This window comes from Aquarana catesbeiana, linkage group LG01, assembly GCF_042186555.1.
Source record: "Aquarana catesbeiana isolate 2022-GZ linkage group LG01, ASM4218655v1, whole genome shotgun sequence".
NCBI lineage: Eukaryota > Metazoa > Chordata > Amphibia > Anura > Ranidae > Aquarana > Aquarana catesbeiana.
This window is the reverse complement of record NC_133324.1, coordinates 469,773,200-469,798,044: the sequence shown is the minus strand read 5'-3', so window position 1 is coordinate 469,798,044 and position 24,845 is coordinate 469,773,200.

Genomic DNA, 24,845 nt, shown 5'->3' with positions numbered 1-24,845 from the left:
TTTCCTAAGCCCCCTTTCATATCACAATCCCCCCCTTTTACATCACAGTCCCCCCTTTAACGCAGTCCCACAGTGTCCTCAGTTCCCATTTACATCACAGCCCCCCTTTACATCACAGTCCCCTTCACATCACTGTGCCCCTTTACATTACAGTGCCCCTAGCAATCACAGTCCCCCCCCATCATAATTCCCCTTGCAGTCATAGACCCCCTTTCCTCCCTTACATCACAGTCCTCCTTTCAATAGAAGCCTTGTTCACACAGTCCTACCTTAATGTGACAGGGACAGAGGCACTTAGACTGGGTGTCCTTTCCTGGGTCTTCTGCCCCTCCTCTGCTGTCATCCTCACAGCAGGGTACAGGGTGGGAGGTGCTGCAGATCTGGACAGAGGGTGGGAGCCGCTCAACTTATTATGTTCACAAGTGGGTGATTGCACGCTTGCAAATTTGAAGACTCCCGCTCTCTGTCACTCGGTCCGGGTCCGAAGCATGGTCCGCTATTTCGTGATCCCTAATTTAGATGCAACTGCAAAGCAGCACTTCCCAGTTTCTATTTATCCACATGTACAGAAATCTCCCAGCACGTATGCATATGCACCTCCAGTCTCTGCCAGGTCCCAGATACCTGAAAAACACATGTGCATATGTGTACACGCTGTCATTTTAAAGATGGTGGCATGGAAAAGGGGCAGGGGAGCCAATTCATTTAGTGGTTTCATTCCACTTTAAAATATATTTGTAAAATAAAGCTGTGAGAGTTGGGAAAGAGATTTTAATGAAACCCAGGAAATTACCCAGTTCACTTCCATCATGCTGCTTGCAATAAAATAGACAACTATTTTCAATAAGACTGGATTCAAATTCACAACTTCATGTTGCAGGAACTTGTTAAAACACACATTTTACCATGCATTTCCACAACGCAGGGCGAACCATAAACCGCAGTGCATTGTGTTGCAGTACCATTTACTTTTCTGTGGGATGCTTCAGTGGAAGAAAAAAGGTACAGAAAAAAAGTTACAGGTCTGTTAACACCTGCATTCATGTGCATTGACAGCCCTTACTACAGCTGCCTTTCTATGACACGAGTTAAAATATAAAAAGCTATTAGGGGTATTTTTTTTTATTGTTTAGAAAAAGCAGAGAAAAACCTCCTACTAAGTTCCCACGTAAATGTTTCTCTTGTTTGACCTGTTGGACCCGAATCTACATTTATAAATGATATATAACAGAACGTGGAGGCATTGTGGTTCAGCAATACAGTATGAGGGATATGGTGTGATGTCCTGTATAATAATAAATCCATTGCATTATAACACAGTCAGAAAGCAGCAAAAAGGAGAGTGTTTCACTTCAAGTGATATTAAAGCCTTGTTTTTTTGTTTTTTTAAAATAACAAGCATGTTATACTTCCCTGCTCTGTGCCCGGATTCTCCACTTCTCAGCCTCCCTGCCGACACTCCTGGCTCCTCCCTCCTGCCTAGTTCCCCCATAGCAAGCATCTTGCTTTGGGGGCACCCAAGCAGGCATGCTCCCAAGCCATGGCTCTGTATGTCCATTCACACAAGACAAAAGTCAATCAGTAGTGCGAGTCCCCGGAGAGGCAAGGCTCTTATGGACATTACTAGATCGAGGGGGCTCAGGTAAGTATTAGGGGGGGCTGCTTCACACAGAACATTTTGCATAGAATTCATGAAGGTAAAAAACTCTGTACCTTTACAACCACTTTTAGCACTAAAGTGTTAATTAACAGGTGCACACAACAGTCATATGATAGGCCATCTTGTTGGCTTCTTGCTTCAACGGGGAAACATCCAGGCCTTGCTGTCCTCTTCAGGTTGGTTGAATCCTGGAAACTAAACACACAAGACAAGAAACGCTCTCCAGCCTTATGCAATACCTCAGATACTATTAATTGTGTGAAAATATGCTTAAGTAGTATACTCACAAACCAACTTGATCAGACTCAAAAGAAAAAAAATCGCCAGGAATTCAGACACTCCATAGAGCAAACTTAGGCAACAGTCCATAGCAGACACAGGAGCTAGCGCATTTCAAGAACCATACCCTCTTCATCAAAGTTTGTTTGTGAGTATACTACTTAAGCATGTTTCACACAATAAATGGTATTGCAAGATGTTGGTGCACTTTTCTTGTCTTATTGTACAGTCAGAAGGAACCCTGGAGAGAACACATATTTGTAATATTTGGACTAGCTGCAGCTTTTGATTTTGTTTGTCTGCACACATTGGGGTCTGTGTGATCTTTTTGCTCATGTGCAATGATGGGTGAGCTTTGTTTGCCTTTTTCTCACTATCATAATGCGGGAACTGCTTCCTCCCAGTTTGTCTATATTGTAAACACATTATCTAATGAGTTTTTTACGTGTACCTATACAACCCGTTTACTGATGCTTCCAGGGACACCACAAAGGGTTGATAGACAAGAAGGGTGGAGTTGATTTTTTTAATGCAGTGGGCAGCCCCACCAACCAATAGGATGTCACAGGAGGTTAGAGAGGTGAGAACAAAAACTGAAAATTGTGATAGACCTCAACCTCAACTCCTCCCCCAGGACCAGTGAATAGCATAAATTAAAGACATAGTCCCTCCCCCAACATTCTCCGTAATATAGAATACAGAGGGTGGGAGCTTATGCTGCCATGGATAGGAAAATTACGGTAAGTATGATACAATTTTCCGTTTTCATGGTGCCTCCATGGCAGCATACCTGTGATAAATAACTAGCTCACACGGTGGGTTTAATGCTAACGACGAAATTTGAATTAGACACCGACATAGCCGCATGAACTGCTCTTCTTCCGAACTCTACCATTGTAAGAGCCCCTGGGTCAATACGGTAGTGCTTAAGAGATGTGTGCCGAGAAGTGGCGGCCCTGCATACTATTTCTAAAGAAACGTTCGCCCTCGCTGCCCATGATGTTGACACCACTCTAGTTGAATGAGCATTCACTTGAGATGGAGGTTCCATGTTCTTCCCCCTATAAGCTTTTTGTATCAACTTGACAACCTAGGATGCCAAGGTTCTGCCGGAAGCTTCCTTTCCTCTGGGAGCAGCCTAACAACTCAAACCTCCTCTTTTCAACTTCCATATTCAAAGATCCAGCTTTTGTGGGTCTGGATGAGCTAGTTTGCCTCGAGTCAACATTTGAAGGAAAGGATGGATTCTGATAGGGGGACTCACACAGAGATGCATGGCTAGCCGGAGCCATGGTCATGGCCACCTTATTGGCCACCATGGCCAATAAGGCAAGACTGCAAGTACATGGACTGGTTCTCTTAGAAGCCTGAGGAGAAACTTTGAGATGAGTGGGCGAGGAGGAAAGGCGTATGCCGTTGTGAAGTTCTAAAGGCATGATAACGCGTCCACTCCCTCTGCCTGTATATGTGGAAGGCGAGAGAAGAATCTCCTGAGTTTGGTATTCTCCCGCGTAGCAAAGAGATCCACCTGCTGGGCTTGCCACAGTTTGGAAATTTGGTTGAATACATGGGGATGAAGTGTCCACTCGTTGTTCCCAAATTTCCTTGACAGAGTGTCTGTCTGCTTCTGTGTTCATTCTGCCCGGGAGATATATCGCTCTGAGATCTACCAGGTTTTTTTCAGCCTAGATCATTATCGGTTCCACCTCCCTTAGAAGTGCTCTGCTGTGGGTGCCTCCCTGTCTTTGAAGATATGAGACTGCTGCCCTGTTGTCTAGGCGCAGAAGCACCCTCCGTCCCTTGACCTGAGGTGTTAATTAAGTCAAGGTTAGGAATGCTGCTCTAATTTCTAAGATGTTGGATACTATGCCTCTGGAGGGAAGGACCATCTTCCTTGTATGCTGAATTCTTTGCAATGGGCACCCAACCCCTATCCACTTGCATCAGATGTAATTATGGTCCCTGAGTGGGAACCCAAATGATGGGACCTGGAGAGATTCTCTGGATTCATACACCAGTGCAAGCTCCTGCACATTAGTGTCCTCAACAGAATTGTCTGAGAAAGTTGCTGCCTCTTCCATTGTGCTAGGAATCCTGTCTGGAAGTGTCTCAGATGCCAGTGAGACCACAGGACTAGAGGTATACACAAGGACATTGTGCCTATGAGGCGCAGGCACTGTGAGGCTGTTTCTGTGTTTCCCCGAAAATAAGCCCGGGTCTTATATTAATTTTGGCAACAAAAGACACAGTAGGACTTTTTTTCGGTGTGGGTCTTACCATGTAATGTGCTGTCTTCTCTCCCCCTCTCTCTCCCTGCCTGACAGGAATCCCCAGTGTGAACTGAGTTAAAATACTTGTAAAAGCCTATAATCCACTCTATTACAGTAGTATATAATGTACAATGTGTGTGAATCTCTAATATAATTGTGCCAAATACCTTCGTTATAGCGCCGCTCTGCGCTTCTGTGACCCGACAGAGCTCTCTTCCCCGCAATTATATTACAGAAACACACACATTGTACATTATATACTACTGTAATAGAGTGGATTATAGGATTTTACAAGCATTTTAAACTAGGGCTTATTTTCGGTATAGGGCTTATATTGCAGCCCTCCTGGAAAATAACGCTAGGTCTTATTTTCGGGGAAACACGGTAGATGAGACTTCCGTATGGTTTTGGACATTCTTTGAATGATGCCCCTCATCTTCGGCTGAGGTAATGATACTGTGCCCTGGCATGTATTGAACTTTGCCCCTAAATAAATCATGTGCTGCATTGGTACTAGCTGGCTCTTTCTGTGTTTTACCAACCATCCTAGCTCTGATAGTGACTGCCTAAGTATGTCTCTGTGATCTATAAGCTGATTTGGGTTGTCTTATAGCAAGAGGATATCGTCCAGATAGTGGTAAATCCTTAATCCCTTCTCTCACAGAGGGGCTAGGATGGATATCAATACTTCTGTGAATACCTGAGGGGAGGTGCACAGGCCAAAGGGCAGAGCCGGAAATTGCAGGTGGACAAGACCCACCGCAAATATTAGGTACTTCTGGAAAGATGGTAGAATAGGGATGTGAAGGTAAGCATCCTGCAGATTATTGATATTAACCAATCTCCTGGTTGTATGGCTTGGATGATCGTTTGCAGTGATTCCATCTTGAAACTCTCGAGATGGATGTATCTGTTGAGCCTTTTCAAATCTTTTACCAGTCTCCAACCACCTGTTTTCTTCTGCACCAGGAAGAGGGTGGAATAAAACCCTGTAAATCGTTCCGATGGGGGGACAGGTACTACTGCTCCCTGATGCTGTAGTGATTTTATAAACTGGTTTAAGGCCAATACTTTCTGCAGGGAGGCCAGTGTCTCTGTTCCTTTGAAGGATGTGTGAGGAGAATGACGAGAAAGGGTCCAAAAGTGACTGTACTGAACTGTTGACAGGACCCATGGGTCCTGGCATCTGACATCCCAGACTGGAAAAAATTGCTTTAGTCGGGCCCCTACTGGGAGCATCCCCTCTCTTCTGGCGTCAAAAGGACTTTGTCCCCTCCTGGGGAGCGGTGAGGGCCTTGGTTCTTCTGGCTCCTAAAAAGGATGCCCGAGTGCCTCTCCACGATCTTTTGTTGTCTTTAAACGGTTGCGACTGCCTGAAGTCTCTGGAATTTGATTGTCGAAATCTAGATAAATAGGCTCTTGTTCTCCAGACCTCCTATCCTGGGGAAGCAAGCCAGATTTGCCCCCTGTTACTCGTGAAATAGCTTTGCCAAGTTTTTTGCCAAACAAGGATTTGCCATCAAATGGAATCTTGCACAAATTTTGCTTTGATTCCACATCAGCCGTCCAAGGTTTTAGCCATAAGGTCTGTTTCGCCATAACTGAATGCAGCATTGAGTTGGCTGAACAGCGAATCATGTTAATCTCTACTTCCCCTAAAAAATGTGCCACCAACTTAAGCTCCTCCAGAGCTTTAATTATGTCATCTTTGGGAACGTCTTGGTGCAGAGCTGTCTTGAAATTTTCCGTCCATGACCTAATAGAGTTGGAAACGGATGTAATGCAATGGCCGGCCTACAGGCCGCCCCTGCAGCCAGGTAGCTCCTTTTGAGAAGCAGATCAATTTGTCTATCCAGGGGGTCCTTGAATGATGTTGAATGCTCCATTGGTAAGGTTACGTTTTTTTGCTAGATGCACCACTGCCGCATAAACCACAGGCATTAAAAAAGACTGTGTATCTGTATCTGCTAATGGATACAATTTGGTCAATCAGGCTAGGGAAAACTTCTTGTCCGTCTTGCTCCATTCGTCTTCTATAAGCTCTCTGATTTCCCCTCATTAAAGTGGAGTTCCACCCAAAAATGGAACTTCCACTTTTTGGATTCCTCCCCCCCTCCGGTGTCACATTTGGCAACTTTCAGGGGGGAGGAGGGAGCAGATACCTGTCTAATACAGGTATTTGCTCCCACTTCCTGGCATAGATCACTGCGGCGCTTGCGGTGACCTACGCCACTTCTGGCGCCTACACTCTCCTCCACGCTGTATTCTGTGAGACACAGAACACAGCAGGGACCAGAGAGGATGCGCAGCGTGACTCACGCACGCGCAGTAGGGAACCAGGAAGTGAAGCCGCACGGCTTCACTTCCTTATTCCCATACCGAGGATGGCGGTGGCAGCAGCCAAGAGCCGAAGGACAGATCTGCATCAGCTGCCGACATCGCGGGCTCCCTGAACAGGTAAGTGTCCATATATTAAAAGTCAGCAGCTGCAGTGTTTGTAGCTGCTGGCTTTTAATATTTTTTTTTTCAGCGGACCTCCGCTTTAACGGGAAGACAATCTGCTTTCTCTTAAGAAACGGAAAATACGTTTTTTGATTCTTGCGGTAGTTCTTCCAGATCCTCCCAGGCAATAGAATACTTCACCGCCTGGATAAATGTCTGTACCAGAGCAAAACTGAAACCGGATGGTTCAGAGTCTTCTGAAGACTCCTCAGAAGGATCTTCCAGTGATGAATGTCTAGCTGTCTTTCCTGATGCAGGCAGAGGAGTACTGACAGCAGAGGGCCCCGGGATACTGGGTTCTAGGTCTTGCATTTGAGCAACTTGTGGAACTGGATGAGCGGAGATTATAGCCGCCTTCATGGTCTGCTTGTTCACCTGCTGTCTTTCCAGCTCCCGGTTGGCCGCGTAGTCCCTGAGACAGTCCTTACAGACCAATTTATTAGGGAGTATTACCGTGCCACATGCCCAGCACTTTTTTCTTAACGCCCGAGGTGAGCGTGAAGGAAAGCGTCGATGTCTCCGAGACCCTGACCTCCTCGAAGACCTATACTGTGATGAGTGTGATCTCCACTCTGGACTGTTGTCATTGTCATGGCGTCTTGAGGATTTTCTGGATCGCTTTGAGGGAACAGGGCTGAAATAGACAAAGTTTGTCCATCAGTTTTTTTATACTCACGTACAGATGGTCCCATACCTATTGGACACAGGAGGATCTTGGCTTTGTGGCGAATGGCTCATGGTGAAATGGGCAGGAGGATCAGCTGCAAAAAAATAAAATGAGAGTAAGGATAGAACCCTTTAGGAGAAAAAAACAGTTCCACCAGTCTCAGCGATAGAAGAAGACCGCGTACCGGCTTGCTGATATGATTGGACCTGCAGGGCACCACTGGCTATTAAACGCAGCCCTGAGCCTAAATTGAGCCAAACTTTTAAAAGCCAAGGGTAGGCAGGTTAGTTGATATGTCCGCCCCCCCCCCGGCAACACCAAGTGACCCACAGCACTATTTTCCCTAAACCAAAATGGCCCCCATGGGCTCGCTGCTGTCTGTACCTGTGCCTGCGCACTACCAGCAGAGGTCCTTGCCTGAATGAGATATTCGAGCCGTATTCCGGGGCCGCGCATGCGCACTGTCCCCCGGAGCACACCCCACCACGTCAGAGCATCTATACACAACCCGCGACATCACGGAGCAAGCAGGGAGCAAAACTGGAAGACCGCCTGACCACGGCCGAGGCTCTAAACTAGCACAAGCCTCAAGAACGAATGGTGGGGGCTACTATTCCCGAAAATCCCCCCTTTAAAAAGAAAAGAAAAAGCAGAGCCGCGCCGGCCAAGTTGCGCATGCGCAGTCCAAAAATGAAAAGTCTTAAAAGGGGAAAAAAAAATATTATATTTTTTTAAATAAAGTTTTTCTTTTTTTAAAATAAAGGAGGAAGAAGTCTAACCTATCCAAGGATGTAAGGAAGCTGATCTTCCTGCTGTATCCACCAGCATTCATCGTTTTAAAACACCAGCAGACTGCATTCCTATGAGGAAACTCTGCAAGACCCCAAAAGATCCACCCACAGAACGGGTTCCCAGTCTTATTAGCACTAATAGCGGCCCAAGAACAGGGACTACGCACGGGAGAGGCTGAACCCGGCAAACACTGCCAAAGGCAGAGGTATGGACGTACTGCTACTCTTCACCAACTCAAAAGGTATGAGGAAAAAAAGGAGGATGTTGGGGGAGGGACTATGCCTTTAATGTATGCTATTCACAGGGTCCTGGGGGAGGAGTCGAGGCAGAGCTCTATCACAGGTATGCTGCCATGGAGGCACCAGGAAATCAATTTTAAAGGAAGATTTAAGCTATATAAATTCAGCTCTATAGCTCTGCATTTGCTGTTTGGTTAGCATGCATTCATAAAGAAAATTAACCTCTGCTTATACATTTTCCATCAAATTCACAATTTCAATTTAGTTGCATGATTAATTTTAATTTATAAATTTAAATTTTAGCTATCTGTATGCTATTGTTTTAGTCACTAAAATGTTCTATTTGGTATATTTATCTGGTGCAGTTAAAAGTTGCATTTCTTTTCCCAGATTTGTATAAAGTCTACATTTTATAAATAATTATATTACAATTTCTTATTGTTTTAGATTAATCTAGTACCATTATATTTTTACTTTTTTTACAGATGGAAAAATTGAGAATGCCGCAGAAAGAAATTGGAAAAATTGCTCAGAAAATTAAATACAGGTTTGTGAGAGATTGGACTCATTCTATTAAGTTCTTATCATTCTGTTCTTGCTCTTGTATTGATTGCTTTCTTTGCAGAGCTCATCTTTGTAATAAATGAAACTGAAATGGAATACAATTTAATTTAGTGTACTGAAAATGAATATTTGATTTTTCTGTAATATTTTCTGTTTTGAAATAACTTCGATGGTTGCTCACATAATCTTATTATACATTAGTGTATGTATAGCCCATTTAAAGAAAAAACAGCAAAAAGAAAGGTCCCCTGTTGGTGGACTTTTTAGGCACATATAAGAAACCGTAGAAGAGTATACATGGTACAAATATAATTTATTAGATTTAAACAGTAAAAATATAACAGAATTATAGCATCTATTATTTGGAATGCAAATCAGATAATACTACAATCGTGTATATACAGTGTTTGAGGCGGTACGCTTGCACCGACGCGTTTCGGAGTAAATTACTCTCCTTCCTCAGGGGTGGTGTACATTAGACAAAGTTCTAGATTAAAGGGAATATATTAAGAAAATGACAATCAGCATGTGAATATCAATAAGTAGGGCATATTCATAATGTAATGTCTAATACACTTACATTCACACTGTATTAGTTGACTTGGCATTCTGTAAAACTTTTAGTTAAAAACAATGACAATGACATGGTCTGTCTACCCAAAATGCTCTTGATTCCGACACCAACAGTCATCTGCATATTAGAGATGGTGTATATCCTTATATAGGTAAACATGGATTTTTTTCACAAGGATGTATACATAGTATTCTCTTCAAAAAGAAGAGAGAACCCAAAAAGGGTGTGAAGTAAACACTTGAGGCTCCACTGAGGCAGAGAGGCAACTCCTGCAAGAAATATATAGGTGTATAATGAGGAATTCTATTCATTATTTAATATTAGATACATTGAAAGGGCTAATTGAGTTTAGCTCATACCTGGAGGTGGCTCAACAGATGACGCTTATGGATGTGTGTTGGATAGCTAAAAAAGATGATAAATGAATAGAATAAGGTATTCAATTGGTTGAGTATATAAATTTCAGGTGTTAATTTTTAAATGTTCGTTTCTCACAATAGAGAGTTATATAGAGGGATACTACGAGTACTACAATGCTGTAACACCCAAATAAGGTTGATTTGCTTAATGCCAAGATAAATTAATTAAATTATCATGTGTGGTATATGTAAAAAATGGAAAGTAAGAGATATAAAGTCTAATAGCAGAAAGTATTTTCATGTAATCAACTCTATATGGGGTTCATCTATTAAGCTTATTAGGGGTGACCGGGGAAATCCCAGGCACAATCCAATTATGTTATAAAGGTGTAATTGACAAGCTTGAGCTGGAGTTCATAGCCATTAAGTAGTGAACTTTTCCTCATATAATATTGCATAAAAAATATACCAATTCAGATAGTGATTATTCAAAGCAGGAATTGTATACAGGGGTGAAGAGATTTTTACAGTGCTGTAGTATCTGAATAAGCTTATTTAGCTTGATTGGGGGATTGATGTTAGAAGACCTCTATATAGAGTCCATTTTATATTACATTCATCAACCAGAGAGATCCCAAACACAGCCTCAGTATTAGAGTTATCGGAGTAAAAATTAACAGCGTAATGGCCCTTCAACAATGGTTGTTTTACTTACATGGCATAGAGTAGATCAGTTCATACAGCGATTCGAGCCGGTGTCATCCAGCAGAGTGCAGAGGATGTCCGGCATAGGAATCAGCTGTATTATAAGGCCTCTCTCCCCCAATCAGCTGCTGATGTCAATTTCCAGCAGCTGATGTGGTGGGAGGGAGAGGAGGCAGGTACAAGCCATGTATGGCCCCCAGGAGAAGTGAGTGCCGTCCCGTCCGCTGCGCACGTGCGTGGGCCTGTGCGTCAGGACGTTGACATGTAACTACTGTCAGTACATGCTCACCCAAAAAAGTACTACTCTCCCCAACGTTTAGACTTTTTACCCTAAACACATTCACCAGGTGTAAAACCCATGGGGTGATATACATGCTTCTGTGCGAATGCACATGCTTTTATATTGGCAAAACAAAAGTGGAATTTTGGAGAAGGGCATACAGACACATAACATCTATGAAAACCTGCGACCCGGATCTCCCTCTTGGGAGACATACTACATTAGTGCACAATGGAAAGTTTTCAACGATAAGGTTTCTTATTTTGGACCGCGTGCATCCGAGTCCCAGAGGGGGGGACTGGAACAAGATCCTGCTACAGATCGAATCACGATGGATACATAAACTAAAGGCTACTCAGCCTCCAGGCTTGAATGAAACAATCTGGTTTAAACCATTCCTTGAGGGCTTCTCCTCAGGGGGTAGGGAACAATAATGACGAAATGTGTTCTTCTTTCTGTTCCGGTCTCTCCTCCTTTTGGAGCTTGGATGCATGCGGTCTATTTTCATCTATTTATATCTAGATCTTATGGTTGGAACGAATAGGATAAGGATGAGCTTTTGTTCCATACGCTGTCTTAGCATATTACTATGAAAAGGTGCAAGGGAAACACTGCGCTAACTAGTGAAAACAAAGGAAGCAGCTACATATAGTCTGACAAAAACAATAAATGAATAAAATAAAAAATGTAGCGCATGATAAATAGGTGTGTAATCAAAGACAAAGAAATTCCTTGCTTGTACTTCAATCAGAAAAAAGTCATGATGAAACATCAGCCAAATGGCATGTGATGAACATAAAGTCAATGTAAATTATATATGTGAGGGATGTAATGTCCCACTGCACAAAATTGTGGATGTACTTCAGGGGGTGATGGTATTCAAGTAGTTGGCAGAAATTTGACTTCACAAAGAAGGGACACATCAACCAGATGAGGCGATCATGGAAAGGATGGTGTGTATAAAACTCTTACCAGATCCCGTGGATTCCCGTGTCAGCAACAGGGAATCGCATGAGCAGTCTGCCACCAAGGGCATGGAAAGGGACGTCCTGTCGCTCGAATCCTCTAAGCTGGACTCTGCATGGATCTCCGGAGGCCACCAGGTAGGTCCTCACAGCAGGCAACCAGGATGTGGATCAGATAGGCAAAGACATCACTTGTGGAGCTGAAGCAAACACTTGACCTCATTCAGAAAGTATGTGGAAAGAAAAAATATGCCTCCACATGGTGCAGATAAAAAAAGGGGGTGTTTTTTATTTCTAAAAAAACTTTTTACAATAAAAACGTGATCACAATGAAATAAAAGAAATGAGCAACATGGAGGATGATAAATGAGCCAGACGCGTTTCCACCTAGGGGTCTTCAACAGGGGCATAGACCATCCAGGTTGCCTATATTTATAAATAAAATGTCTAAAAAGGACCAATTACAATAAATGCAAATCAAGCCTTTTCATTGGATGAATGTAGTCACATGGTTATACTTGGAATGGGAAAACAGGGAAGTAATTGCCCAATTCCATTGGACCTGTATAGTCATCTGATACTACCCTGAATAACAGAGGCAAATTAGAGCCAATCACTGAAGGCCCCAGAAATAACCAAAGAATCTAACGGCCAATAGTGGGTTAGCTGCACAGTGAAACTTCCTGCTCAGGTAACCCCACTGCTGACATTAGAAAGTGGCTTCTGATAATAACGATGTCAGGGGCCAATCCAGACTTAGGGGTTGTATGACAGATGGATCCGGCGGCCAATCAGCTAGCCGGCTAAGAATCCCGCTCTGACGGCCGCCGATCCACGCGTCGAACGGGGGGGATGACGTCACGCCTGGAGGCGCGCCCAGCGTCCCTCACCCACATGGATCAGGCAGCCAATCAGAGAGCCAGCTGAAAGTCATGCTGCGACGGCCGCCAATCCGCATGTCAAACGGAGGGAAGTGACGTCGTGCCTGGAAGCGCGCCAAACGTCCAACCCTCATCACCTGACCTGCAATGGGGGCCTCGCAGGACCAAGAAGAAATGGGATCCCGCAAAATGTGTAATACATCTTCTATGGTTGAGCTGCGCATATGGACCCAGAGTATACACAACGGTCACATGACAGAAAGTATCTCAATGGAAGAGATGGCTAAGCGACACTAACACAAGAAAGGACCTCAATTGTGGTAGTCTAATGAAAATAAAACTAAAAATAAATTTGGAAATGAAGGTTAACACTAGGTATATATATAAAAAATATATTGAGGAAAATAAATAATAAATCCCTAAATGAATGAACTCATAAGACTAGAATATATGGAATCTAGGACTATTGTGAAAAATAATATAAGATATATGAGAAACTCTCCACCCTAACAGACCTTAGAGTAGGGATGGATGGTTAGGGAAGAAAAACAGGGGGGGAAAGAAAATGAAAAATGAAATAAGTGAGAAAATATTCAAGATTGATTGATAAAAGAGTTGAGGTCCCACTTCACGCTCATATATCCAGTAAGTCTCGAGGCGCGAAACGCCCCAAAGACGTGACTCTCCCCTCCAGTGAGGGACAAACCTATCAATCACTTGAAATAAGGTCCCAGTAGGGTCTCTATTGTGGCACTCTAAATAGTGACGGGGTACTGTATGTTTGCTTTTGCCCTTCTTAATCCCAGCCACATGCTCATTAACTCAGATGGAGAAAGTCCTAATGGTGCGGCCAACATACTGTTTATGGCAGGGACAGGTCACTAAATATACAATATATTGTGAAGAACAAGTAGTAAAATGCTTCATGTGATATATACGAGAGATGACAGTGGATTTAAAGGTGGTACTTTTACATCTCCCTCCGGTATTATAGAAACACACTTTACATTTGCGGCAAGGGTAATAACCCTTGCATTCCTGAAAAAAGGAAACTTTCTAAGGGGGATCTATTATATTCGGAGCAATTTGTCCCTGGATGGACCGTGCACCTCTGAAAATGACAGCCGCTTGTTCCGGTAAAACGGAACCTAGAAGCCTGTCGTTTAGGAGCACTCTCCAATGTTTCTTTAGAATGGCCCTAATCTGTTTAGACTGGGTGGAGTAAGTGGTAAAAAAAGACCATTTAAATTTAGGCTCGGAGGTGATTTTAGGGCGTTCTATTAAAGTAGAACTTCTTTCCGTGGATAGTGCCCTATTAATTTCTCCATCGAGGAGGTCGGGATCGTAGCCCTTTTCAAGGAATCTGTCTCTAAGGACCTGTGATTGTAATAAAAAGTCAGAGGTTCTAGTGCAGTTGCGCCGCAGTCTTAAAAATTGGCTCCGGGGCACAGACTTGAGCCACTGGTCCCGATGGCAACTGTCGACCGGAATGAATCCATTCCGGTCGGTCGCTTTAAAATAAGTACGGAACTTTAAATGCTGTTCTACTACAAAAATTTCCAAATCTAAAAAATGTACCATAGTAGAGCTGGCCTCATAGCTCAAAGATATCCCCCTGTCATTGGTGTTAAGTGTGACCATAAAGTTATCCAACGATACCCAATCACCATCCCATAGGAAGAGGATGTCGTCTATGTACCTGGCCCAGAGTATCAACTCAGGTCTCTGTGCCGCATAGACGACATCCTCTTCCCACTGGGTCATGAAAAGGTTGGCGAGCCTGGGGGCAAATTTAGCCCCCATAGCCACGCCCCTCTTCTGCAGAAAAAACTGGTCTTGGAACCAGAAATAATTATGCCTAGTGGCGAATTTTAGCAACTGCATAATGAAGTTGCGTTGTAAAGAGGAAAGTTTTTTTATTTCTGGATAAATGGTTCTCAACAGCATCAAAACCCAAACCGTGTGGTATGCAAGTGTAAAGTGCCGCCACGTCGACTGTAACCAGAAGCATTCCTTCACAAAATAGAACTGGCTATAATAGTTTTATAGTGTCCCTAGTGTCTTTTAGATATGAAGGGGTGGAACGGACCAACGGCTGCAAATAGAAGTTAACGTATTTGCCAATGCGAGCCGTAACGAATTGATCCCGCTGACGATAGGTCGGCCAGGGGGATTAACGGGGTCCTTATGGACTTTGGGGAGGTAGTACATGGCGGGAATGCGTGGAACCTGAGGTGGGATCGGTAGGGATAGGACTATATGTATTAGAATCGTTAAGAATTTTGTTCATTTCTTGGAGATAATCTGTCTTGTCCAAAACCACAATGCCTCCGCCCTTATCCGCAGGGCGGATTATGAGGTTCTTTTTTTCACATAATGATTTTAGGCTGATTTTAATATCAGATTTAACATGTAAGCGTTTCCTGCGCTCAGTTAATTTGTCCAAATCTTCCAAAACAAGATTTTTGAAGACCTGGATGGATGGTGCTAAAGTGCCTGGGGGATTAAATAAAGAAGGATTTGACAATCCTGAATGAACAACATCTGAATCAGAAGGACCTCCATCTATCTGATGGGGAACCGCATTGTTGATAGAGGGCTCAGAGGGAACTCTTGTAGAAGAAACCCCCTGATGAGTGGAGGGCAAGGATGGTCTAGTTAAAAAATGCCTCTGGATGCTAAGCTTGCTTGTGAATTTAAGAACATCAATAAATGTAGAAAATTTATTGAGAGGTTTTGGGGGGACAAATTTAAGTCCTCTATCCAGAACCGATTTTTCAGCTTCTGTCAATGTGACGGAACTTAAATTGAAAATACTACTTGTATAAAACTACTTGGATTCCTAGTGGAAAAGAAAAAGATCAAGTTGTCTCTCACAGATATCGAAATCAGAGAGCTGAGAGACAAATTGATTCCCCACAAAACCTCTGCTGAATATATTTCCTTGTCAAAAGAAGTTTATTGAGTATACAATATTATAAGCTCATTGTTTTACAGTAGGGTTTATATAGGTAAATATCATGAAATTTCAAATATTAAACATTGGGTTCACGTAAACCTAAATTAAAGATATATATCATTTCCTTAGTTACTTTTGTAGGTATTTAAATGATTTATACCTACTATACATATTGTTTACAGGTAGAGTGTATATAGGTCAAATAAATTCTGATAATGAGCTTTAATCATAAGGTGGAGAAAAGGAAAGAGAAAGAAGAAAAAGGGTAGAAAGGCAGAGGTATGGTCCACAAGGTTGTCCCGCTCGTCAGTTTATTATTCTTTTTAGTTCTCTTTGAAGCCTTAGAATAGGTGTCTCTGTAAGTCATTTAATCTGTTACCATGGCAACAGGACAGAGTCATTGAAGTTTGACCGGAACTGTTGTTTTATCCAAGGATGCCAAAGTTTTTCAAATTTTGGAATTTGATTTTGATCGATGGCTACCATCTTAGCATGGGACATTGTATTATTCATTCTGTGAATTGTTTCTGCTAGTACCAATGTAGGAGATTTCCATGCCTTGGCCACTGTTTGTTTTGCAGCCGTTATTAGTTGGATCATAAGTTTGAATTGAGAGAGTGTTAACCATTCCGGTTTTAGATTAAGTAAAGTTATATATGGATCTGGTTGTATTATTTTTTTAAATATTTTAGATGCAATCATGAAGACTTCCTTCCAGAAGGTTTGGATTACTGGGCACGTCCACCATATGTGTAAATGTGTGCCTATTTCTGGGCATCCTCGAAAACAAAGAGCTGAGGTATTAGGTGAATATTTTGCCACTCTAGTGGGTACAAGGTACCAGCGAGTTAGGACTTTATAATTTGTCTCCAGTGCTAAGATGTTGGGTGAAGATGACTTAGATGTGAGCCATATGTTAGACCAGTCCGTGTCTTCCAAAGTTCGTCCCAGGTCCTCCTCCCACCTCTGAACGTAAGAGGGTCTATTAAGATTTGCTACTCCATATAATTGATTATAAAGTGATGAAATTGTACCTTTAGCAAATGGATCTTTTGTACAGATTGATTCAAAAATGGATAATTGGGATAATGGTGTATCTCCCTTTAGGAATGGTGTATAGAAATTTTTGATTTGGAGATATCTAAATATCTCAGAGTTTGGTAGATCATATTTTTCTCTAAGCGATGGGAATGAAAGGAATGATTTAGATGCTATGAAGTCATTTAGTGTCTGAATGCCTGATGTTGTCCAAGCTTTAAAAGAATTTGGGTAGATCCATGCCGGATAAAAGGCCGGATTTCTGATAAAAGAAAGGAGAGGATTGTGTGGAGATTGTAACTGATATTTGGTTTTTAGTTTATCCCAGAGAGATAAGAAGTGTTTAGTTATGGGATTATGAATTTTAAAGCGGTCTTTAGGATCAAGCCATAATAAGTTTGATATTAATACAGGGTCATTTTCTGAAGCCTCTATAAATACCCATAATGGGATTTCCTGTTTTGCATGGTATTTGGACAGACTGGCCAAATGTGCTGCACTGTAGTAGTTAGTAAAATTAGGGTATCCCAGGCCTCCTTTATTTTTGGGAAGATGTAGTGTGTGTATAGGTATACGTGGTTTAGAAGAGCCCCATATAAACGAAGTTGCTCTTTTTTGTACTATTCTCAAAAAATAGGAAGGAATTGGAATAGGGAGGACTCTGAATAGATAAAGCAATTTGGGTAGAATAGTCATTTTGATTGCATTAATCTTCCCTATCCAGGATAAAGGAAGTTGCGACCATTGTTTTATTAGATTTGTGATCTGTCTTAATACAGGAGGATAGTTGGTTGAGAATAAGTCAGAATGAGATGCTGTTAAATGAATTCCAAGATATGGGATTGATTTTTCTGCCCATGTGAATGGGAGTGCAGCCCTAGCCGGGATCAATTCCATGTTTGTGAGTGAAATATTAAGCACTAGGCATTTCTTAGGATTAATCATAAGGCCGGATAGGGCTGCAACTCCATCAAGAGCTGGTATTAAGTTAGGACCAGAGACCTGTGGTGATGATAGAAAAAGTAATATATCGTCTGCAAATATACATAATTTGTGTGTAATACCTCCTACTTCAATGCCAGTGCTGAATATATTTCACTATCCACCAACTTGAGAAATGTTTTAGAAAAAGAAGAAAAAGACCAACGAAATAAAAAACAAAAAAAGTATAACAGGGATTACACTGATTATACTACACATTCGGTTTTTAATTGGCAGAGGAAACTTAACACAGCTTCTTCTTCCAATGGAGAACCTTCATCCATGGAAACTTCCATTCCTTCCACGGCACATCCAGACAGAACACTGGTTTACCAACCGTCCCTTAAACCAGGATCTAAGGAGGTCATACCGAAAAAACAAGGCCCAGAACAGGGGCCTCCCCGACCTCACCGTGGTCCTCCTCCACCTCGGAATTTGAGGGGAGGGGCTTCGGGGTGGAGAGGCCAACCTAGAGGACACCCAATAGATTCTCAACAGAGAAACAACCCAAGAGGTCCCTCTTCAAACCATGGTCCTTTTCAGGGCTATCGAGCTCCACAACACCAGAATTTGGAGTATAGTTATCATACCCCAATTTGGGTTAGTAACCTGTTCACTCCTCTCAGAGATAATGTTCCCTACGATACACATCGAGATACATATTCTTACTATGAGAGGGAAGACGATTACTATCACAGATCTCCATTTAATTACAACCAGAATTGGCCTGGCCCTAGTCAATCTTTGGATTTTCAGAGAGCCACAGAGGGACACTTAGGACATTTAGAAAGAAAAGAGGGACCAGAGGGGGGAGGAGGGTCCGAGGCCAAAAGAAAAAGAACATAAAGGGGACAGGTATTTTCAATTTAAGTTCCATCACATTGACAGAAGCTGAAAAATCGGTTCTGGATAGAGGACTTAAATTTGTCCCCCCAAAACCTCTCAATAAATTTTCTACATTTATTGATGTTCTTAAATTCACACGCAAGCTTAGCATCCAAAGGCATTTTTTTAACTAGACCATCCTTGCCCTCCACTCATCAGGGGGTTTCTTCTACAAGAGTTCCCTTTGTGCCCTCTATCAACAATACGGTTCCCCATCGGATAGAAGGAGGTCCTTCTGATTCAGACGTTGCTCATTCAGGATTGTCTAATCCTTCTTTATTTAATCCCCCAGGCACTTTAGCACCATCCATCCAGGTCTTCAAAAATCTTGTTTTGGAAGATTTGGACAAATTAACTGAGCGCAGGAAACGCTTATATGTTAAATCTGATATTAAAATCGGCCTAAAATCATTATGGGAAAAAAAGAACCTCATAATCCGCCCTGCGGATAAGGGCTGAGGCATTGTGGTTTTGGACAAGACAGATTATCTCCAAGAAATGAACAAAATTCTTAACGATTCTAATACATATAGTCCTATCCCTACCTATCCCACCGCGGCCTTTAAAAAGGCCCTAGTGGAGTTGATTGATGAGGGATTTGCATTGGGGATTTTAAACAAAAAAGAGAAATGTTTCTTAGTTCCTCAGGTTCCACGCATTCCCGCCATATACGACCTCCCCAAAGTCCATAAGGACCCCGTTAATCCCCCTGGCCGACCTATCGTCAGCGGGATCAATTCGGTTACGGCTCGCATTGGCAAATACGTTGACTTCTAATTGCAGCCGTTGGTCCGTTCCACCCCTTCATATCTAAAAGACACTAGGGACACTATAAAACTATTAGAGCCAGTTCTATTTCGTGAAGGAATGCTTCTGGTTACAGCCGACGTGGCGGCACTTTACACTTGCATACCACACGGTTTGGGTTTTGATGCTGTTGAGAACCATCTATCCAGAAATAATAAACTTTCCTCTTTACAAGGCAACTTCATTATGCAGTTGCTAAAATTCACCACTAGGCATAATTATATCTGGTTCCAAGACCATTTTTTCCTGCAGAAGAGGGGCCTGGCTATGGGGGCTAAATTTGCCCCCAGGCTCGCCAACCTTTTCATGGCCCAGTGGGAAGAGGATGTCGTCTATGCGGCACAGAGACCTGAGTTGATACTCTGGACCAGGTACATAGACGACATCCTCCTCCTATGGGATGGTGATCGGTATCGTTGGATAACTTTATGGTCACACTTAACACCAATGACAGGGGGATATCTTTGAGCTATGAGGCCAGCTCTACTATGGTACATTTTTTAGATTTGGAAATTTTTGTAGTAGAACAGCATTTAGAGTTCCGTACTTATTTTAAAGCGACCGACCGGAATGGATTCATTCCGGTCGACAGTTGCCATCGGGACCAGTGGCTCAAGTTTGTGCCCCGGAGCCAATTTTTAAGACTGCGGCGCAACTGCACTAGAACCTCTGATTTTTTATTACAATCACAGGTCCTTAGAGACAGATTCCTTGAAAAGGGCTACGATCCCGACCTCCTCAATGGAGAAATTAATAGGGCACTATCCACGGAAAGAAGTTCTACTTTAATAGAACGCCCTAAAATCACCTCAGAGCCTAAATTTAAATGGTCTTTTTTTACCACTTACTCCACCCAGTCTAAACAGATTAGGGCCATTCTAAAGGAACATTGGAGAGTGCTCCTAAACGACAGGCTTCTAGGTTCCGTTTTACCGGAACAAGCGGCTGTCGTTTTCAGAGGTGCACGGTCCATCCAGGGACAAATTGCTCCGAATATAATAGATCCCCCTTAGAAAGTTTCCTTTTTTCAGGAATGCAAGGGTTATTACCCTTGCCGCAAATGTAAAGTGTGTTTCTATAATACCGGAGAAAGACGTAAAAGTACCACCTTTAAATCCACCGTCACCTCTCGTATATATCACATGAAGCATTTTATTACTTGTTCTTCACAATATATCGTATATTTAGTGACCTGTTCCTGCCATAAACAGTATGTTGGCCGCACCATTAGGACTTTCTCCATCCGAGTTAATGAGCATGTGGCTGGGATTAAGAAGGGCAAAAGCAAACATACAGTACCCCGTCACTATTTAGAGTGCCACAATAGAGACCCTACTGGGACCTTATTTCAAGTGATTGATAGGTTTGTCCCTCACTGGAGGGGAGAGTCACATCTTCGGGGCGTTTCGCGCCTCGAGACTTACTGGATATATGAGTTGAGGTCCTACTTCCTGTTCAGGTTGAACGTGGAGTGGGACCTCAACTCTTTTATCTATCAATCTTGAATATTTTCTCACTTATTTCATTTTTCATTTTCTTTCCCCCCCTGTTTTTCTTCCCTAACCATCCATCCCTACTCTAAGGTCTGATATGCCCCGTACACACGGTCGGATTTTCCGATGGAAAATGTCCGATCGGAGCGTGTTGTCGGAAATTCTAACCGTGTGTGGGCTCCATCGAACATTTTCCATCGGATTTTTCGACACACAAAGTTGGAGAGCAGGAGATAAAATTTTCCGACAACAAAATCCGTTGTCGGAAATTCCGATCGTGTGTACACAAATCCGACGGACAAAGTGCCACGCATGCTCAGAATAAATAAAGAGATGAAAGCTATTGGCCACTGCCCCGTTTATAGTCCCAACATACGTGTTTTACGTCACCGCGTTCAGAACGATCGGATTTTCCGACAACTTTGTGTGACTGTGTGTATGCAAGACAAGTTTGAGCCAACATCCGTCGGAAAAAATCCTAGGATTTTGTTGTCGGAATGTCCGAACAAAGTCCGACCGTGTGTACGCCCTATTAGGGTGGAGAGTTTCTCATATATCTTATATTATTTTTCACAATAGTCCTAGATTCCATATATTCTAGTCTTATGAGTTCATTCATTTAGGGATTTATTATTTATTTTCCTCAATATATTTTTTATATATATACCTAGTGTTAACCTTCATTTCCATATTTATTTTTAGTTTTATTTTCATTAGACTACCACGATTGAGGTCCTTTCTTGTGTTAGTGTCGTTTAGCCATCTCTTCCATTGAGATACTTTCTGTCATGTGACCGTTGTGTATACTCTGGGTCCATATGCGCAGCTCAACCATAGAAGATGTATTCCGCATTTTGCAGGATCCCATTTCTTCTTGGTCCTGCGAGGCCCCCATTGCAGGTCAGGTGATGAGGGTTGGACGTTTGGTGCGCTTCCAGGAGCTACGTCATTTTCCTCTGTTTGACATGCGGATCGGCGGCCGTTGCAGCACAACTTTCAGCCGGCTCTCTCTCTGATTGGCTGCATGATCCACTTGGGTGAGGGACGCTGGGTGCACCTCCAGGCATGACATCATCCCCCCGTTCCACACGTGGATCGGCGGCCGTCAGAGCGGGATTCTTAGCCGGCTAGCTGATTGGCCGCCGGATCCATCTGTCATACAACCCCTAAGTCTGGATTGGCCCCTGCCCCCGTTATTATCAGAAGCCACTTTCTACTGTCAGCAATGGGGTTTCCTGAGCAGGAAGTTTCACTGTGCAGCTAACCCACTATTGGCCGTTAGATTCTTTGGTCATTTCTGGGGCCTTCAGTGATTGGTTCTAATTTGCCTCTGTTATTCAGGGTAGTATCAGATGACTGTACAGGTCCAATGGAATTGGGCAATTACTTCCCTGTTTTGCCATTCCAAGTATAACCATGTGACTACATTCAGCCAATGAAAAGACTTGATTTGCATTTATTGTAATTGGTCCTTTTTAGACATTTTATTTATAAATATAGTCAACCTGGAGTGGATGGTCTATGCCCCTGTTGAAGACCCCTAGGTCGAAACGTGTCGGGCTCATTTATTATCCTCCATGTTGCCCATTTCTTTTATTTCATTGTGATCATGTTTTTATTGTAAAAAGTTTTTTTAGAAATAAAAAACACCCCCTTTTTTTATCTGCACCATGTGGAGGCATATTTTTTCTTTCCACATACTTTCCGAATGAGGTCAAGTGTTTGCTTCATCTCCACAAGTGATGTCTTTGCCTATCTGATCCACATCCTGGTTGCCTGCTGTGAGGACCTACCTGGTGGCCTCCGGAGATCCATGCAGAGTCCAGCTTAGAGGATTCGAGCGACAGGACGTCCCTTTCCACGCCCTTGGTGGCAGACTGCTCATGCGATTCCCTGTCGCTGACATGGGAAACCATGGGATCTGGTAAGATTTTTTTTACACACCATCCTTTCCATGATCGCCTCATCTGGTTGATGTGTCCCTTCTTTGTGAAGTCAAATTTCTGACAACTACTTGAATACCATCACCCCCTGAAGTACATCCACAATTTTGTGCAGTGGGACATTAGATCCCTCACATATATAATTTACATTGACTTTATGTTCATCACATGCCATTTGGCTGATGTTTCATCACTACTTTTTTCTGACTGAAGTACAAGCAAGGAATTTCTTTGTCTTTGATTACACACCTATTTATCATGCACTACATTTTTTATTTTATTTAGCATATTACTATACCATTATATATCTCTCATGGCACTCAAACTACATATATGCTATGTTTAACTCATAATAGACCTTTTCTGAATGGATATGAAAGTACATATACCTATATGAATACAAATGCGATATCCTATGTCTGTACCATGAAATATGTACTATTGTATGTGACCTTTATTTACCTGCATTTTTTAATACGTCACTTTAATGTGTACACCCCAAAAAATATGTGTGATTCTGTGCCCAATATGCAAATACCCTTATGAATTCTCCCACCTGATAAGAAGTGTTACTACTATCTCGTTGTCGAATAATATGCTTCATTATTCCCTAATCAAAGAGATTACTATTGATCCTGCCACTAAACTGTGTCTGTCTCTTCCCTTTCTATATATGTATTAATTAGCTCCATGATTTGAATCTTCTACCCATGTATACGCCTCGATTTACAAATTTGTATATGTCCTGACATGTAAATTTATATCCCATATTGCCATATATACCTGTGAGACTTTGCCTGTCACCAACATTCTCTTGTTTCCGGAAACCTACAAATTTGCATTTTTATTTTTATCTCACTGCTACAATTTACTCTCAATGTGATGTTTTCATAACATCACAGTATTACTTTAAACTTGATGCTCGTCATGTCACCCGCGGCGGCGTTATGTGAGGCTACAGTCAGTATCTATTCTTGACTGGCCTCCATCTTGCGACCCTGGCGGACATGCGCAGTCCGCCAGGGAAGCATTCTGTGTCCGTGGGTGGAGTGGGCGTGTCAGCGTCCTGACGCACAGGCCCGCGCACGCTCGCCGTGGACGGGACAGCGCTCACTCCTCCCGGGGGCCATACATGGCTTCTACCTGCCTCCTCTCCCTCCCACCACATCAGCTGCTGGAAATTGACATCAGCAGCTGATTGGGGAAGAGAGGCCTTTAATACAGCTGATTCCTATCCCGGACATCCTCTGCACTCTGCGGGATGACACCGGCTCGAATCGCTGTATGAACTGATCTACTCTATGCCATGTAAGTAAAACAACCATTGTTGAAGGGCCATTACGTTGTTAATTTTTACTCTGATAACTCTCATACTGAGGCTGTGTTTGGGACCTCTCTGGTTGATGAATGTAATATAAAATGGACTCTATATAGAGGTCTTCTAACATCAATCCCCCAATCAAGCTAAATAAGCTTATTCAGATACTACAGCACTGTAACAATCTCTTCACCCCTGTATACAATTCCTGCTTTGAATAATCACTATCTGAATTGGTATATTTTTATACTGTATTATATGAGGAAATGTTCACTACTTAATGGCTATGAACTCCAGCTCAAGCTTGTCAATTACACCTTTATAACATAATTGGGTTGTGCCTGGGATTTCCCCGGTCACCCCTAATAAGCTTAATAGATGAACCCCAGATAGAGTTGATTACATGAAAATACTTTCTGCTATTAGACTTTATATCTCTTACTTTCCATTTTTGAAAAATACCACACATGATAATTTAATTTATCTTGGCATTAAGCAAATCAACCTTATTCGGGTGTTACAGCATTGTGGTACTCGTAGTATCCCTCTATATAACTCTCTATTGTGAGAAACAAACATTTAAAAATTAACACCTGAAATTTATATACTCAACCAATTGAATACCTTATTCTATTCATTTATCATCTTTTTTAGCTATCCAACACACATCCATAAGCGTCGTCT